Source organism: Schistocerca piceifrons, chromosome X (assembly GCF_021461385.2).
Source record: "Schistocerca piceifrons isolate TAMUIC-IGC-003096 chromosome X, iqSchPice1.1, whole genome shotgun sequence".
Classification (NCBI taxonomy): domain Eukaryota; kingdom Metazoa; phylum Arthropoda; class Insecta; order Orthoptera; family Acrididae; genus Schistocerca; species Schistocerca piceifrons.
Genome location: NC_060149.1, coordinates 340341069 through 340358862, shown reverse-complemented (window position 1 = coordinate 340358862; position 17794 = coordinate 340341069). Strand labels below are relative to the sequence as shown.

The 17794-nt window shown below is 43.4% G+C and overlaps 1 protein-coding gene across 8 annotated transcripts in view; it reads left to right on the top strand.

Annotated features, from left to right (window-relative positions):
• Positions 1-17794, top strand: part of LOC124721404 (protein O-linked-mannose beta-1,2-N-acetylglucosaminyltransferase 1-like) — a 2183308-nt gene that overhangs the window by 1685654 nt on the left and 479860 nt on the right. For all 8 annotated transcript variants that reach the window (XM_047246347.1, XM_047246348.1, XM_047246345.1 and 5 more), the window contains one exon: positions 453-500. The gene's annotated coding sequence lies outside the window, so the exon portion shown is untranslated. The remainder of the gene's footprint in view (positions 1-452; positions 501-17794) is intronic.

Here is a 17794-nt window from a genome sequence, read left to right as displayed (position 1 = left end):
AACTGGATACCGTGAATCCCAATCGTTGTACAACTGATTCATACGAAAAGGTGCATATGGGGCCTGAAGATTGCAAACTGAATTGCCGAGACTAGTTGCGTTAGAAATAAAATAAACTAACCTAAAGTATACGGCTGTTGGTAAAGTTTATTGAATTGAGAAGTACGTACCAGCCGACGTCCTCTGGCCGTAATGGACCGACAGAGACTAATTTCACTTTGTTCGCTTTTTCTTGCTTTTTGCATTCTTTTATTTTCCGTAATATTCAAAATAGAAACTAAATTATCTTCTTCTTAGTCTTCTTTTACCGAGGCTTACCCAGGGCGCTTCGCCTCATAACTTTCTTAATTTTACATTTTCGAGAGGAAGGACCTAAAATATAAATGTCGTAAATGTCTTAATAGTAACTGCATAGAGAAAATTTCCTCATTGCTATTTGATGTCTTTTGCAGGTCTCCATCTCTACGGACGTAATGCATGTATGGAGATCAACTAACAAGGTAAGTGAGCTTTAGAAACTTTGAGAAGGCGCTGATTGCGTTATGCACACATTCGGTGTTCATGTACACACTGCTTTATGTCGTTGGTGTCAGCAGAAATCTGTATTATCATTGGAAAACGCAATAAGTAGCTTCGTCAGCAGCATCGTTTTGTTAGAAATGTAAAAAATAAATAAAAAATTAAAAAAATAAAAATCAATCGTCGCCAGTTTTTTGATGAATTACCCCCGCACTGATGGTTCATATATAGGAAACTGTTAAATTTATATGAGAGAGGTAACTACGTCTCTACAGAAACATCTGCATGTATAATTTGCTGGTCACTGCGAAGTGCGTGGTTGAGGCTCCAATACATTTCACCATACATACGGGTTCTTCTTATCCCAGTTCTATGATGGACCACGTCTAAGGGATCTAAAGGCAAAATCCTTGAAATAATTTAATATCTTGAACACAGATATTGAAGAGAGAGACTGCTCCCCAAGTTTTATAAAACTCTTGTGAGATTCCGGCTACATTATGGGTTCACTGTGTAATGATCAACGAGACCTACAGTTCTCAGGCTCATCATCGCTATCGTCCCCCTCCGGATTAGGCTGGCCACGGGTGTTTACAGTAGCACCATACCGTGCCTCTTTACTGTGGACCCATCATTTGCCATCCTTTAGCAGATTTTCGTGACGCGTCAGGCGTATAACTTCTTCCCTTTCAGAGAAACCCTGTCATACCAAGCCGTTGTTAATCCTGGTATGGAATAGATTTTTGTACGTGGGCAATGAACCCATTTGCGAACAGCACAAAGCACGATCTAGTGGCACTTAGGTATGGGACAAATACACATATTACCCCAGCGATCGAGTCGATTTCCGCCTTGGTTACTGAAGTAGTCCTAGATTATTTTAGATTTAGTGAGGTGCAGAAGGGACTGCACACCTTGATATAATTTTTATTTGTTTTTCGTATTTTTTAAAAACAGCTGCATTTTTATACGGCAGTATTTACAGATGGATCCAAATAAGGGAATCCACTTGGGTGCTCTGTGGTAAGGGCGGCCAGGGCGTGCCAAATTTCACCCGTGCAAAGGGTGCGGGCCTGTCACTTCACTTTCTTCGGTCCTTGTAAGTACACGGAACAACGCGACGTTTCATTTAGCACTGCGGTGCGGCATTTTTCGGCCGGTGTAGCTCTTTGAGTTCGGTAGCATCGTACTGTCAGCGCTGTTTAACCTTAGCTATTTGTTCGTGGTCTGAGGAATGTTCGCAGGTGCAGTGGCTGTTTGCACAAAAACAGGCAGTCTAGCGATATGTCTTAACAATCCTTTAAAATGAATGGGAAGAGAGGGATGAGAATTGTCAGTTCACATAAGCGATAGGTACTACATATTTGCTATGTAACGACATTATAGTACCATGCAGGAACTATTTAAAGATTTAGTTGACAATGAAAGAGCAAAGAATTACAACGAGCGACAGGCGGCATTCACTGCTGTGCATGTTAAAAAAGCTCTTTGACATAAATTTGCCGCCCTGGAGCACGTCAGTAAATAGGTGGTACGAACAGTAAAATTTCTGAAGTCGCACGCATTGTTCCATTGTCAGTTGCAACAGCTTTCAGTGGAACTGAACGAAGACTATGGCGACTTCCTATATTACTGTAAAGTATTTTGATTAAGTTAAGAGGTATGCATGGAATGATTTCCCGATTTAAAACTCGCTGTTATTGGGTTTATGAAGGACAAAGGAGTGCGAAACGAAAATCAGAACATACAGAATGAAGTGTAGACTTCTCACTTTAAGTGGACTTGACTGCATGCTGCCCTTAGTAAGACATCGTAAGGTAACTTCTTTCTGATTTGATGGGGTTGCATTTAAAAAGAAAATCGCGTTGTGGAAGGGATACATTCTGACAAAGACAGTCCACCTTCATAAGCTCAATGTTGCTAAAGAAAACACGGGTTTTGAAGAATTCATTGTGGCCTTGAAAGAATGACGAGGATAGTTTTATAAAGATTTTGAGGACACTGTCAGTCTCATATCTGTTTCCGAGCTGCTTTCGAGACCGTTTGCCGTTTCAGCTGAAAGCGCCACTGTGCATGTGCAGATGTAACTGATTGACCTGCAAGATAATTCCAGTTTTAATGAGAAATCTTTTTTACGTTAAAAATGCCCGTGTCCACATTGCTTCCCTTAGGTAGAGTTTCCAAGTATCCATAATGAGGTCGGAAAAGTGTTACAATAGTTTGATCGACTTATTTGTGTGAAAGACCTGTTCTCGATTATGAATCTAAATATGTCACGATTACGTGGCAACTTCAGTGAGAAACTCTGTGAAGTTGTCTGCGTCTATCCGAATGCCGACAGTTTGTACAAGAAAAAATTTTATTATGTTCTCAGCGCGCCAAAAATAATTATATAATACTGGAAATTTGTTTTGTTTGTGACTATGTTGTTGAGAAATGTGAAATGTATAACCAAGTAGTATACAATGCGACTGTAATGCTATTTAAATGCGGGGCGTTCGCAGTTTTCCTTTCTTCCTCCTCTTTGCACTTTACAACATGGCGTGGGGGAAATGTGAAGTAAGGCTAAGCGCTTTGGCACTCGTGCCCGGGCGCAGTCCTTGAACCGAAATCTTGGCCGCCCCTGCTCTCTAGTGTTCCGTGATCGTTTATTAACAGTTATTTACCAAATAGATTTATTACGCTTTGTGCAGAATTATACGCGATCTTTTTGGTAATGGGTCATATGAGACGTATTCATGCTGTTGAATTCATCTGTTTCCACCTCTTTTGACGTCCTGTAGTCTACACTCCATAGATAACAGAAGTCCAAATTATCCAGATTTTGAGTCTACAGAAGGTGCAGAAAGAGCTGTCATCAGCAAACACTGGAGTTTAGGGAAGCGAATTAATATTTGCAACACCTAAAGAAAAATATACTGGTATTCTCGTGACTTACTGTAGTATAGTCCTAAACACTACCACCTCCCAATTAAAGTACGAAGTCATACATAGGCGGGAGTAAAGTGGTCGAAAGTAATGGACTATAACCAACAGTTTATGAATGTAACTACTTGGTGATGGCTTAGCTTCTTCTGGTCACTTAGGTGAGATGAGTTCCTTCTTACTCGCCTACGGGTAGCGCAAATTCCGATGGCCTACCACTTCCTCCTCCGATGAGAGGACCTTTAAATGAGCAGTGTTTGTGGTGTACAATTTTCAGATCTCCACATTTTAGCTCACTGCATTTTGTATTTGGACGAACAGGCAGAAGGTAGTTTACCTGCCCCTTAAACTCAAAATACGCGCCGGCCGCGGTGGCCGTGCGGTTCTGGCGCTGCAGTCCGGAACCGCGGGACTGCTACGGTCGCAGGTTCGAATCCTGCCTCGGGCATGAGTGTGTGTGATGTCCTTAGGTTAGTTAGGTTTAAGTAGTTCTAAGTTCTAGGGGACTTATGACCTAAGATGTTGAGTCCCATAGTGCTCAGAGCCATTTGAACCATTTTTTTGTTTTCAAAATACGCACATACACCAACGATGGAACACGATAAGAATGATTTATTGTGTGACTACGTGAGCTGTAATCCTGTCTTCCAGACCTCTGCAAACGTGTGCTACGGAAGGTAATTACTGAAACTTCCTGAACCACAAATGAATCCTAATTTCACGAAATCCCCCATATAATGAAGCTGCCACTAGTCAATGTACAATTCTGGGAATACCATGACATAAAGACAGACGGAAAATGATAAGTACTTCATTACTCGTTGCAATATACGACTATGCTTAAAAAAGTAAGTTACACGTTATTACGGCAGGCCAAGTAACTTTTGTTAAATGCTGCACTACACCTCAAAGGGACACAGATACATGACACCATTTTTCAACATAGTCACCGAGTCTCTGTAAACAAGGGTCGGATTGTTCAACCAAACATTCAGTTCCTCGACGATCTAAATCTACTCCTTCGTCACGGAGCCATTCTAGAACCGCTCGTTCCTTCCAAATGTTCTTACAGCATGCCGGTAAGATGGAAATGAGATGGTGCAAGATCTGGACGGGATATCAAAAACGTTGAAGCAAAGCTTGTGTTGTATGCGCCGTGTGTGGTGTTGCAGTGTCGTGCAGGAAAACTTAACTTTCGATGACTCTCGCCCACTACATTTCGCCCACAAGAATCACACTGTTCCGCGCATTTCAACTTGGCAGTACGTTTCCAGTCGACGTGATATTTCACTTGCACCCTGTGATGCAGCTGTTATCCGTACCGTAACGGAACTGTCTCTTCAGGAAATCCCGAACATGTAGTCTCTTCTGATAATGCGCCACTCCCACTGCACAATGGTCTTGGCGTGGAATGACATGTTTAACTTTCTAAAGTCCCTGTATATAACGTAATTCAAGTAAGAAGACTAACAAAACAATGTACAGGTTGAAACCTTCCCGTCTCCTCTATATCTCTTTTGTTACGCAACCTTCCCTTCTACAATAACATATGAAACCTTCCCTTAGGATTTCTATCTCTTGCTTAATAATAACAAATGAAATCTTCCCTTTGAAATTAATTCTCTTTCTTAACAATAATAAGTGCAATCTTCGCTTACAAATTTAAATGCTGCTTATTAAAAGTGATTTGCTGATTATTTCGACGAAACATAGAATGTGTCGTCGTCGTGGCCCTCAGTCGTTACCTGCAATAACTCAAAACTGTTCCTTACCTCTTTTACTGTTACTGGATCGCCATCTGACTGCTACATCGAACTGCGACATGAATATACTTACTCTGTCTTACTATACTCTATTAGCTGCTGGCGGGCTTTCATAATAAGTGGCTGTATTTATTACAAAAGCTGATGTTATTCTTTAATAGCAAAGCTGACATTCTTTAATTAAATTGACTGAACTTACGTAATTCATAGTTAAACTTTTTCTTGACAACAATAAAATTTTACAAAGTTTTACGTTGATGGTTTTTGGGATGGATTATAATCAGTAATGCAATATTGCTGGCAAAAATTAATTATATTCTGAAAACGATTCTTCAAGTATTTACTGTTGGTAATGAAATGATTTCACAAACGTTCAAATGGGACTTACTTTTTGCAATAATCTTACAACTAGCATTGTGCAAACACACCTTCAGTAGTCTTGAGTTTCTCAAAAAAACATAATTCAATAATATTAGTTCCTCTTATGATATGTCTCTGTACATCCGTTTATAATCTCTTGTAAATCATAGCTGGTGGCTGGCAGGCACACCGCTCGTCTCAACTTCTCACTTCAGACCTGCTACCGACTCGCTTCACATCTCGCTTACTACTGACTTCCTACGAACGCAAAAGTGCGGTCTCTCCCGCCAACAATGCTTTCTGGTGCAGACAATCCCTGCTACCATTACAAAATGTATCAATTCGCGGTCTTTCACGCTCTTTTCTTAAAATGTATCCATACGCGGTCTCTCCCGCTCTTTTTAAAATTATATCAATGTGCGGTCTCTCCCGCCAACAACACTTTGGTGCAGACATTCCCTACTACCACAATTATTTCCAAAATGACAAATATTAATTATTCCTACTTAATCCTATTAATAAAACATCTTTCATAAATTGTGGTTTGACAATAGAAACATACACGTCTTACAAGGTGCTAACACACACACTCACTCACTCACACACACACACACACACACACACACACACACACACACACACAAACACACACACAATTAGACTCGCTTGTATTCGTCAAATTTTTAAGAATTACATCGTCCAAGGCATTCGTAGATACTTGCAGAATTTCTAGAAACACTCGCCTTAAGACTCTCTGCACATAATTTTAGGTGGCACATCTAACTGTACAAAGACATGATTCTGAACGGAATTGTCATTCTTTTGCATGTAAGACTAAGATGTGGAGTTGTGGATCAGTAGTTCGTGCCTCATTTCGCACCACTTAGCAATTTCATGTTATTGCTTTTGTCACATTAAAACATATCCTGCTAGCCAGCGGCTGTTCTTTATTCGCTTTTGTTCTACGATTTGTTCTATGTGATGACAGAAACGTTCGTACATTTCTTGACTTTTCATCTGATGGTAGTTGTACGAGATTGCTTTCTAAACGATTTTTTGCTGACAGAAAAAGGAAGCACACATGGAGTCGTTGAACCCTATCTGAAAGTATATACCTCAATTTCAAGTTTATCAGATTGCCATCCGTCAGATCCTTAACAAACATATTTTTACCAAGGAGTAAGTGATAGATTTCTAGCTCTTTCTGTATTTTTACTGTAGATTGTGCACTTTTTAGAGCTTCTTCTGCTATTATCGAGTGTCAAATGCTGTGCTCAAGTCGTACACCCATAAAAGCTGCTTCACATGAAATAATTTTCGTTTCATGATTGAGTTCCGCACTGACAAGTAATTGGATTCAGTACTTTGCTGAACAGGTATTTTTGTTCCAGCTAACAATGGAGCATTGTTTCTGTCAACTTTTATCTTTCCCTTATTATAAATTAGCATTTCTTAACTAGGTGGCTTCAGTCTTGGTGGTACTTATGTGACTCTTGTTGCGTATTTGCCAGTTCTAAATAAATGAAGCTGTTTCTGTAGGAGTTTGTTTATTGTCTGTCTGTCGTCGACAGCATATTCGTAGTTTTCAGAATCCAAATGTATATACATTTAAAGATACCAGTGTTGGTACCAACCCTGAAAGATTTCAGTGTACGATTTTTTTGTATTGCGATATCTGTCCGTTAGTTTTTACCAAAGAAAAAAATCGTTAACTCAGCTAACTACACTGCACTGTATGACAAACCTATCACAAATGGTTGTCTACGAAACACTGAGTTACCGAGTTCATCGGTATTCTGTAAACTTTTTTATTGAGAAGTAAAGCAACTGGTATCGAATTATTTAGTACAGTTTGATTTTTGACGTCTTTTCGGCAATGATTTTACATAGCTCTGTAAAGTGAACGGGTGCCCCTTGAACATTAGCATCCAGAACGGTATTGATTTTCAAGGGAGCCATGTTAAGAATTCACAAACGAAGCTCCTTCGGAAGCCTAACGAAAAGCGGCAGTAGAGCTAAGGCCAAATTTGGCAGTGGTGGTCAGGTGATGTGCTTCATCTTGTCCATAAGATATATGCGGCCCTCCGACCTTCGCTTCGGACATTCTCGTTCCATTTGCGTGGCCGGTCGGTCTTTTTCAATTGAGGCGGCTTGGCTTCCTACAGTTAATAGCGCCGACATGATTTGTGATTGCTTTGTTCCTGCCGCGGCGGAAGCGCTGCCCGCCCCGTGACCCAGCTAAATAATGTGCAGGGCTGCACAAAGTTCTCGTCAACTAGAAGGGCAAAGAGGGACTCAGGTAGCGTAAGCACACGTACTAACATCCGTCTGCTCAGTCTGAAACATGTACCTGGTAGTTATAACTAAAGTGTTGCTAATCACAGAGGTCCACTGAGGGCTGTAATTATCGTCTGGCAGCGAAACTTGGTAAGATATTCTAATGTGTTAATGCGAAACCGATTTACGCTGGACAAAAATTAGTTGCAACTTCGCCACCAGGTGCTAATCCGGCGTTTTGAATGCAAGAAACACGTATAGAAACGTTTCCATATGTAATCGATTAGGAACGGGATGTGGGCAGAAAAGGCCAAACAATTGAGAAAGGCATAATTTTCATTTTATTATTAACGCCCCTTTACACAATTTGTTCAATATGAGCACCGGAAAAGACGACTAGACGCCGTATAACACCAGATACGCACCTGATGGCCAAAATTGGAACTGTGTTATCCGGCGTAATTCGGTTTGAGATTAACGCATTAGCATATCTACCAAGTTTCGCTGCCATACGATAATTACAGCCCACTGGACCTCCGTAATCAGTTGCACTCTAAATATAACCGAACGGTACTGCAACCACCATAATTATCGGACGTGCGTTAAGAATCTTCCTCTAAATGTAGTTACATATTACACGCATCATTGTCAATAATTACGCCATTGGAGATATGCTCGGCCGTGAGGCAGTCGTCTGGTGATGAAAGTAATTTTCAGCGCTGAAATTTGACCGACAAGGAGAGGAAATTACGCCGTCTATGGGACCGTGGGATGAGATAGATTCCGAACATCGTCGTATATTATTGCAGACTGAGGCCATATGACACAAGTTTAGTCTATACGGACAGGTACAGTCCACTTAGTGGTGCCGTCATGACCGTGCGGAAAACATGAGGTTGTAAAGTTTTTGACGTGTTTATGGTAAGACTGTTCGATGCAGAGAAAAAACAACCAGCTATATGTGTGTACATATTAAAGTACCACATATAAAAATAACTGAAATTATACCCATTACACCCTGTATACACTCCTGACCATTAAAATTGCAACATGATGAAGACAGCATGCAACAAACGTCAAACTGGCATATACTGCATGCTTCCTTGCATGATTTACTTCATTTGCAGACTGCCAGTTACAGCTATAAGGAGCGGCATGGTTTTAGGTTTGTTAGTACCTCCAAATATATGTGATAAGAGCAAGGCATTAATTTTTATTTCCCCTGAGCAACAGGTAACGTGTGGACACATGGGCGCAACTGCAAGTTGTAGGTAGGTGTAGCGTCTTCTCAAATCAGGAATGATTCTGCAGCACACGTCTCGTTCAGAAATGGGAAGATTGTATTATTCCTCGTCCAAGAAGGAGAAACGTCTACCAGCAGGTGCCAAAATACAACTGCAGCAAGATCGTGGCGTATCGAGACTGCAGTTTATCGTTATGTGATATTGCCACACATGTTGGTTGGAACAACTCGACTGCCATGCAGATATGGAACCGATAGTTTCAGGAGACCTGTACTGAAAGCCTTACAGGAGCTCAGCGGCCCCATGCGACTAGCGCCCGAGAGGTAAGACATGTTGTATGCTCGGCCATGCGGTATCATACCGATATGTCACGTACTAGCGCCAGGGAATGGGCCTTTTTTGCAGCAAGACAAGGATCCACGCTGATAGTGCGACGACGCCTGGAACCCCACGGACCATCAGCATTGCAACCTTTGTTGTGGCTTCCCCTGACGTGGCAGCAGACAGAGGCGCGCCGATACTGGTGCATCCAACAACACTGGACACAGGGTTGACATTACATCATCTCTGCAAGGGAGTTCCCATTCTGCGCACAGCATCGAGATGGATGTACTCATGAGCTGAGGCTTCGAGGAGAACGAATGTTCCCAAATTGCCTTTTTCTTGCTCTTACGGGCCCAAAACCTGGTGTGATGCATGATGCCGCTGAGTACATAAAACGATCACCTCTGCGTTACATGGCCGACAATTTGGACAGCAAGCTTTATATTCCTGACTTGCTGGGGCCGGTGGCTGTGCTCTGTCATTGAGATCCCTCTAACGTTGTCTTTAGACCTTGATACAGAGGATGTCAGACTATTGCCTTGACCAGCACGTTCCCCAGGGTTGATCAGAGGCTGGCACATCTCCTCTCGACAGCCATCACGATTGAAGAATTCTGGCATAGACTTGATGCAGCACGAAATGGTGCAGCCATATCTGTCATCTAAGCTCTCTTCGACTCAGTGCCTTGTTGGTATACAGCTAATGTTGCTGCTAGGGGCGGCAGCTCTGTGCACCCTGTTCATCCCCAAATCACGTACAAATTTATTGATGTATTGCTACTACTGTACTGTATAGTGTATACGCACAATAAGTACAATTAATTGTTGCCCATGTTTCCCGGTGTTTTTATTTTAATGGCCAGCAGGACTGTTACACATCTGACAGTCGTGTGACCCACACAAAAAATATATATTTTACTTGCGCTCCAGACATGTTTCGCTTATTTCCTTAAGACATCTGTAGCAGTTTGGACTAACATAGCAAGATTATCCTCGTAGTTTCGATGCTGATCGCCGCATTCCTGCCTGTGAGTTCATTCGCATCAGATTGCGTTCCTTACCAAGATAAGGTGGCTGCCAGTAGAACTGGACCTGAGAACTGGTTCCACCTAAGGAGGGCTATCGCTTGCTGAAAATCGACCTGAGCCAGCACGGATAATGTTCGCAAATCAGACGCAATCATCATCTCTTACAGCAGAATATGCAGAGGTAACCGGAAGGGATCGTTAAGGTTAAGGAACGCAAGAGGTGTCGTTTTCAATATGAACACTACTGTTAGGGAATAGTGCAGCTTCTTCAGGGCAAGTAAAAATGTCTATTATCGACTCATTACATTTCTAGAAGATATCTGTAAACAGGTGAATCCATCATGGCGGTTTTTAAGACTATACTTAAAAATTTGTTACGTGTTAGTATTAGTGGCGTCACTCATCTGAAGACTGGATCGAAAATTACTCTTTTCTGCAGCTGAATGAGATGATGCGGGAAACGGGGGAAGAAGAATCCAGTCATTAAATCGTTCAAAAAATTTAAATTCTTTTGCCATACCTGATCCGCTTCCGCTGCCTACTCAACTGATCTGAGCCCTACCTTTCATAGTCTGTGCCTGTCCTTGGTAGATTAAAGTGGAACATATCCTTGGTCTTCAGTCTTCGTGGATGTGACATTCTTAAAGTTTTCTTGAGTAACTATATCAAGAACCCTATTCACGAGGCCCCTGTACAATTAGACGTTCGCCTACTTGTCTGGGAATGTGCAGCACAAATAATCACTCTACATTAGATATTTGTGAACAAGAGAATCATAAATTACTACATAGATACCACTTTTGCAACGAATATTAACGTATCATACCATACAAGATTTTGTTGTTTACTTTACTTAAAGGACTGTCTCTTTAGCAGAATTATCACTCTACTTTGACAGCAAAGCGATGCGGATGAAGCTGTTTACATCCTCACCGTGATGCGTGTTTCATCTGATCCCCTCCACCACCCCATCATCTTTACGTCTCACATATGTAGCGGCACTCCAGACGGATCCCAGTCAGATGTATGAGCCTGACCACCCACAGGATCTTTCGCAAACGGCAATGCCTAAACAGGACGCAGTAGGACGACTGATTCCTAGCATGGACACCCCCTCCCACTCCGCCGGCACTACAAGGAGATGAAGAGAATCCCCGTAGTGGGATGAAAGTTGCAGTGGTTGTGCCCACGGCCGACTTTGTGCCTGGACGTCGGGTTTCACTCACGTCGTCTGACAGAGATATACACTCAGAAACATTGGTCCTCACAGAGGAATAAGAAGCGAAGGATGACCTCAGCCAGTGCACCGATGACACAGTGATGAGCTGATGCAGTCTTTCACTACCACAATGAGCTTTCACTGGACGCCTCCACATTGGGTTTTGACCGTGTTCTTCAATTGGACCGGCCAACATTTTGCTCATAGATGTGCAGCTATTAATTGCCAACCAACACAATGAATGATGACAAGGATCTTGCAAAGTATCCCCACATCCACCATGTCCCATTGGAAAAAAAGTTTGAAGACCTTGCCACTCACCCGATGGAATGTCGGCTGATACTGTCCCAGAATCTTTGGCTGAGGATGCACAGGTGACTGTTGTCTCGGCAGCACTAATGTTTTGTACGACGAAGGGGGGTCTGGACGTGGTTGATCTGCTGCTACGATTACCCATGTTATTATGAATGTGTCACTACATGTAGACCAGCTACAAGTCTACAAGATTTCCTGCCTCAATCTCAACATGATCGGCACACGTATCAAACTTCAACTTCTGTACGATATGCTCAAGGGGGGTGCATGTGGATGTTGGACTAATGCTGGATGTTCGACTGGAGACCGTAACAGACTTCTATGGGTTTACTGCTTACGTTATCCCTAGTGCTATGAGAGTCAGGGGAATGGCTGTCCTTGTGCAAGATGGAATAGAGGTAACCAATGTGATGCACTTGTCGCCAGCACGGAGCCTGCCATTCGGTATGCAGGGGATTCAAGTTATTTATGTCTATGTCCTTTCTTCAACAGATTAAAGGTGAGTCTGGTCACGGTTTTATGTGGAATAAATTATGCCTCTCTTCTTTGGACTCTGTAACCACCTCATTGTTGGTGGAGAATTTAATAGTATGCTATCTCAGGAGGACCAACAACCAAACTACACTCCGCACTCCGAACTGTCTCTCTTAGTATAGCACAAACGTCTTCCTGATACTTAGGAGGTGTTACATGGAGATCGTTCTGGCTTTACTTATATTACCAGCCATTCCGTCACCAGACTGCTGCATCTACGTTTCCTCTGATCTAGTGACGGCAGTTCTGGAAGAGGAGCACTGGCCCACAGCTTTCTCTGACCACAGTTCATACATCTGCACAGTCAACCTCTGGAGGCAGACGGTGTGGAGAAGTAGGGGATTGTGGAAATTGAATGTAGCACTCTTACAAGATCAGGAATTTAAGCAACTAATAGCGAGTATATGGGCCTCATGCGGACATCGAACATCGATTCTGAGGTACCCGTCAACACTTCGATGGTGGCTCGAATGCGTCATAGCAGCTTCGCGATGTGTGCTGATTGATTACAATAGGAAAAGGTCGCCTTGTCACCGATAAATAACGGGTTTCTATTTTGTGCATCTTCAAGAACTTAACGGCGCTACTACCATCCCCAGATCGCCAACAGGAGTTGCATCGTCGATAGTGAGGATTCTCTTTCTTATCGTCCATAGGCTTGAAAGTGCAGCGCGACCGCTACGGTCGCAGGTTCGAATCCTGCCTCGGACATGGATGTGTGTGATGTCCTTAGGTTAGTTAGGTTTAGGTAGTTCTAAGTTCTAGGGGACGGCGTTCTCGCTTCCCACGCCCGGGTTCCCGGGTTCGATTCCCGGCGGGGTCAGGGATTTTCTCTGCCTCGTGATGGCTGGGTGTTGTGTGATGTCCTTAGGTTAGTTAGGTTTAAGTAGTTCTAAGTTCTAGGGGACTGATGACCATAGATGTTAAGTCCCATAGTGCTCAGAGCCATTTGAACCATTTTTTGAAAGTGCATGGTGCAAACGAGATGCCACGACAGGATCGAAGGAGAACCTCCCTTTATCCATCACATTATCTCCGAACGACGAAAAAGATTATGAACATTGGTGCATGCTCTGGATCTCCCGGTTAGCTAACCGGCTGATGACCTTCTTCAGTGCGGATGCACACGAATTGCCTGAACTTTTACGGGACTCGGTGGATTGTCTGCCGCGGGTAATGGGTATAACGGCAGGGGCGCTACGAATGTAGTGTGTGGACTATAAGCTGAGAATGTGGGTCTTCAGGGAGCGTGCCGGCGGTAAGTTCCTGCAGTTGCACTATCCTCTGTACCCTCAGTGGCTCAGACGGATAGAGCGTCTGCCATGTAAGCAGGAGATCCCGGGTTAGAGTCCCGGTCGTGGCACACATTTTCAAATAACTCCATTGATGTATATCAACGCCTGTCAGCAGCTAATGGTATTCGTTTAATTGTAATTTCATGAAAGTAACCGATCGCCATTCTTACGTTGCAATGTTGACATGCAAATTTTGTCTAATTTAACACCTTCCTCATTTCTGTTAAAACTGGTATGGTGTTTAAAAATCTCAATAGCATCTCTCTATACATACGCGCATGATAATGCGATGTTTCCGATATGACACTCGTCTCAGTGAGTTTTATTTCATGTTCACCCCCCTTGGTAAAGATGTTCCGCTACGGCCGATTTATGGGTATGTCTTAGGCGGCAATTCCTCTTACGTTCAACGAGATGGGTGGTAATACTTCTTTTTGTGGTAAAAGGAAGATGTTAAATTAGACAAAATTTGGATTTCAACATTGAAACGTAAGAATGACGATCGATTACTTTCAATCGAGAATGTCGGCAATACCAGCGATGATCTCGTAGTCGACGTCACGTGGTAGACTATGGTGCCCTCTACACTGCCTATATATTCGGCGCTCCCTCGAGTTCTGGTTGTAGTCTGCCATTTTACCTCTGAAGATGTCTCCCGGAGTCGGAGAAGAAACGTCAGGAGAAAGTTTTATACATCGCCCACAGCTCAATAGCTTTAAAGTGAGAGTGTATACTGCAATACACTGCCCTAGCCGACTGTCCAAAGTGTATGTGCTGTCATGCGACCAGCAAGAATGAACATCACCTGGAATTTGGATCTTCTGCGGATGTGTGGCTCCTAATTCGGAAGATTCATGCCTTCTATCTCCGAGTGCCGCCCCACACGACCGAGCCCGGAATATTCTTTCGCTCTGTTGAGACATACTTTCCCCAATTGAAAAGGCATGTGATGAACTGGATCAAAGTACTTTTTGTGTACTACCTTTTCTTAGGGGCTGTTTCAAATATGTGTTTGATTTTTGAACTTCCCTGTAGGAACGACACGATGAACCACAACATTTTTCCAGATATCGTCAGATTTTTGCTAATTAATTAAGCACTGTATTCAGGGATTTTTTCCAGTATCCTGCCTCTTGCATGTATTTAGTGAGCGCGCCCTTGATAATGAGTGTGAAGAAGGTGTAACACTATACGAAAATGACCTACGCCTAATGCACATACACTATGTGATGAAAAGTATCCGGACACTTGGCTGAAAATGACTTACAAGTTCGTGGCGCCATCCATCGGTCCTTGATGACAGCTTCCACTCTCGCAGGCATACGTTCAATCACGAGCTGGAAGATTTCTTGGGAATGGCGGCTCATCCTTCACGGAGTGCTGCACTGAGGAGAGGTATCGATGTCGGTCGGTGAGGCCTGGCACGAAGTCGGCGTTCCAAAACATCCCAGAGGTGTTCTGTAGGATTCAGGACGGGACTCTGTGCAGGCCACTCCATTACAGGGATGTTATTGTCGTGTAACCACTCCGCCACAGGCCATGCATTACGAACAGGTGCTCGATCGTGTTGAAAGATGCAATCGCCATCCCCGAATTGCTCTTCAGCAGTGGGAAGCAATAGGGTGCTTAAAACATTAATGTAGACCTGTGCTGTGATAGTGCCACGCAAAACAACAAGGGGTGCAAGTCCCCTCCATGAAAAACACGACCACACCATAACACCACCGCCTCCGAATTTTACTGATGGCACTACACACGCTGGCAGATGACGTTCACCGGGCGTTCGCCATACCGACACCCTGCCATCGGACCGCCAAGTTGCGTACCGTGATTCGTCACTCCACACAACGTTTTTCCACTGTTAAATCGCCAGTGTTTACACTCCTTACACCAAGCTAGGCGTCGTTTGGCATTTAGCGGAGTGATGTGTGGCTTATGAGCAGCCGCTCGACCATGAAATCCAAGTTTTCTCACTTTCCGCCTAACTATCATAGTACTTGCAGTAGCTCCTGATACAGTTTGGAATTCCTGTATGATGGTCTGGATAGATGTCAGCCTATTACACATTACGACCTCTTCAACTGTCGGCAGTCTCTGTCAGTCAACAGACGAGGTCGGCCTGTATGCTTTTGTGCTGTACGTATACCTTCAGGTTTCCACTTCATTATCACATCGGAAACAGTGGACCTAGGGATGTTTAGGAGTGTGGAAATCTCGCGTGCAGACGTATGACACAAGTGACACCCAATCACCTGACCACGTTCGAAGTCCGTGATTTCCGCGGAGCGCCCCATTCTGCTCTCTGACGATGTCTAATGACTACTGAGATCGCTGGTATGGAGTAACCGGCAGTAGGTGGCAGCACACTGCACTTAATATGAAAAACGTATGTTTTGCGGGTGTCCGGATAGTTTTGATCACATAGTGTATATTTCTCCCACCAGTGAACTGATGAAACAAGCAAATAGTTGCTTCCAAAAAAAAGTTTTATTATTAATCTTAAATTTTTATCAATTTTCGTTTAATTTTATTTTCTTTTATTGTAAGTAGACTTCTCCATTGCAAGTAATGGAGATGATTAGGAATTGTTATAAGTTTTTTTTTAAGTTTCTATGACATTCGGCTTTACAGTGTTAGGAGATAACCAATAGGGCCGTTTCCATCATTAGCCAAGACTAGGTGGCCGCCTAGGGCGGCAGAGGGCGCAAAGAGTTCATTTCAGATCAACGAGCGAAAATTGCGCAAACGAGGAGGAAAGAATGAAAAAGAGTAGCTAAGAGAACTAAGGATCTACGGCCACACGACTTTTCCGGCGTAGCGGTAATAAATTATATACACAAATTTTCCTGGTGTTTTAGTCTACCTAGTATTGAAAACCGCATCATAACCCCTACAGTAGTTCCTGAGGTGAGCCTTCACATATAGACAGAAAACTGCGGCGGGGGACTTAACAGATGTACGAGAGCACAACAAAATATCACCAGGCTGTTAGTGGCGTGTTGTATTACGGACACGGATTTATTTGACTAAGAAACCTACATGCGAGCCAGTATTTCCCCGGAGCGAGTGGTATCAGCCAGTCATGCAACGTGGGCAGGCTTCAGCGGTAAGTCACGGAGGCTTTGGGGCCGGTGCGTGTTACGCAGGCGTTAGTGAGCTGGGCTGTCACAGGCGGCAAAGATTTTAAATTGAATATAACTTCATAACAACGCGTGGCAGTTAGTCGTGGCCCAACGTTGCCGTCCACTCTCCACCCTACCTCTCCCCCCACCCCCCTCCCACCCCTCCAGGCCACCCCCGCAATCCGCTCCTTTCGCACTCCACTACATGGCGGCACACACGACGGGTCTCTGCACGCAAGCACGTTTAGCGTACAAGCGCGTGAAGTATACCAGGGAGTAATGCTCTTGCAACGTAAATGGGTTTCGTGTGTATTCTACTAAAAAATAACCGTCATTGTTGCCTCTTGTACATTTTTGCATATCAAAAGTAGACAAACACGCTTTCATAAATATTTAGAGGGTATTTTGAAACTATTATTAAAATAAATGAAAAAAGGATGAGGGACGAGCAGCAGAACAAAGGTTACGTCAACTAACTGATGACGCTTTTATAACCGTTGAAGCCTTTGACGGAGACACTGGTGGTGGAGGTCTGCTTCCACGGCTGAGAGATCAAGGTGTCTGACTGCCACACGGAAGATGCGAATTCGATTCTCGGCACTGACAAGGATTTTATCGTTAGTGGAGAAAAGAAACGGGGACCTACGGACTCCAAAGGGACACCCGAGAAATTAAAGGACAGTTAGCGGATTTGGCTTCAGAACCGGATATTACGCCTGCAAGAGGATGGTGCTAACTACGTGTGCCTCCAATACATCTGGTAATTCAGTAGACACGGGACGATGCAGCAGTCAATCAGCACCGCGTGGTTCCGTCGTCTGAGTGCAAAGGTTCTTCAGTTTTTTAGTGGTGGCGAAACTTATTTTGAAT